The sequence below is a fragment of the Telopea speciosissima genome, unplaced genomic scaffold, assembly GCF_018873765.1.
Source record: "Telopea speciosissima isolate NSW1024214 ecotype Mountain lineage unplaced genomic scaffold, Tspe_v1 Tspe_v1.0190, whole genome shotgun sequence".
NCBI lineage: Eukaryota > Viridiplantae > Streptophyta > Magnoliopsida > Proteales > Proteaceae > Telopea > Telopea speciosissima.
Window position 1 is genome coordinate 54,299 of NW_025317526.1, and position 2,168 is coordinate 56,466.

Consider the following 2,168-nt stretch of genomic DNA (forward strand, 5'->3'; position numbering starts at 1 on the left):
CTAGAAGCACAAGGTCTTATCGAGAAGACATCTTCCCCTTGGGCTTGTGAAGCCTTCTATGTGAACAAAAGAGCTGAACAGAAGCGTGGCAAACTCAGGCTTGTGATTAACTATCAGCCCCTCAATGCATTTTTGGCTGACGACAAATTCCCGTTACCTACAAGACCTGCCCTTCTACTTCAACTCTCTAAGGCGAAGATATTCAGCAAGTTTGATCTCAAAGCAGGATTTTGGCAGCTCGGAATCCATCCAGATGACAGGTCCAAAATCGGATTCTGTATTCCAGGTGGACACTTCCAGTGGACAGTTCTCCCCTTTGGTCTCAAGGTGGCTCCTTCCCTGTTCCAACAAGCTATGCTACAGGTCTATGCTCCCATTCAAGAACATACTTTAATCTATATAGACGACATACTCCTCTTCTCCAGTACAGAAGAAGACCATGCTCTTCTACTTCAGCAGTTCTTAGACATCACCATAGCCTATGGTATAATGCTCTCATCCACAAAGATGGAAGTTGCAGTCGACACTATTGATTTTCTTGGTGTTACTATATCCAAAGGACAATTTCAGCTACAGCCACATATTGGTCTCTCCCTCCTCGACTTCTCAGATGGCCCCTTCACTCGGCAAGAGTTGCAGCAGTTCCTCGGCATCATCAATTATATGACCGAGTTCTTACCACACCAGATCCGATTCACGCATCATCTTCACCGACTCCTCAGAAAGGATGCACCACCTTGGTCCGATGTTCATACCCAGGCAGTCAAAGATTTGAAAGCCCTAGCCCAGTCATTACCAACTCTACAGATTCCATCCACAGGACTCCGTATTCTACAATCCGATGCCAGTGATACCCAATGGGGTGCAGTTCTACTCGAAGAATCTCCAGACAAGATACGACGTGTATACGGATACCGTAGTGGCCTGTTCAAACCATCTGAACAACACTACCACTCTACATTCAAGGAGATACTAGCAGTTCGTCGTGGAATCGAGAAATTCTAGTTCTTCCTTCTTGGCCATACATTCCAGATCGAGATGGATATGACAGCTTTCCCAAAGATGTTACAGTTCAAACAGAAGCAGCTCCCTGAATCTCAGCTACTTCGATGGGCACAGTGGTTCTCACAGTGGTCTTTCACGGTTCGTCACATCAAAGGCAAAGATAATGTCCTTGCCGATTTCCTCTCTAAAACCAAAAGGAATTTACCATTATCTTCTTCCATCCCTGCCCTTTGCATGCCCCTTACCCCTGGAGCTTCCTCATCATCTCTTTCAGCTCCACCACAACCTGACCCACCTGACCCACTCCTTGACCTCTTACCAGATCTTCCAGCATCCCTCTTCAGTAATATTTCCCTTCATACCCTCAGGACCAATAGCATCTCTACCTACCAGTCCGTTCTTATCTCTATGGTCCATAATAGTGGTCTTCAGTTTGATTGGGTAGTCTGTCACCCAGATTTCCCTTTCCTTACTCCTTTCACCATCAACCCGGCCCTCTTCGATAAAGAATGTGTCGTATTCTTCTGGCATCTTCTTGCTGTTCACACAGTTGCTCTCACCTTCAACCGTCATACTCTCTATCACTATCTGAGTACAGTCTCCACCATCTTCTCCAATCCCATTGGCTCTGTTTACTTTCGTCTCCAACGACCTCAGTGTCTTGCCCGTTTTCTCCGTCTTTTTGCTCCCATACCTCAATGGCTTCTGTCACTCTCTGCTCTTGATGACGACCCCTTCGTCACCTATATTTTCCATCGACCACCTGATTTCATCCATCATCACCTGGTCACACCTCCCATCCTGAATCACAATCTTATTGCCTATGATCCGACTTTCTCTCTCCATGGCACCAGTACCGAAGATCTCTTTGTTCACCGTGATGATTCCGACGCTCACAAAGAACGATGGTACACCTTCATGACCACCATGTGCTCCTACAACCATGTTGATCCTACAGCCCTGCCAGCTTGCCTTCTCCGTAGCACCCGTACAGCTTGGGATGTCAACAACGAATTACAGCACCCAGTCATCCAGCGAATCATGAGCGAACACCTGGAGTTCGAAGTGGATAATGCATTGGACATGTTCATCCCTTACACCAGTGACACCGACTTCGACACAGACTAGTGCTTGTCTTGTCTTTTCCTATTTTTGTCCTGTAC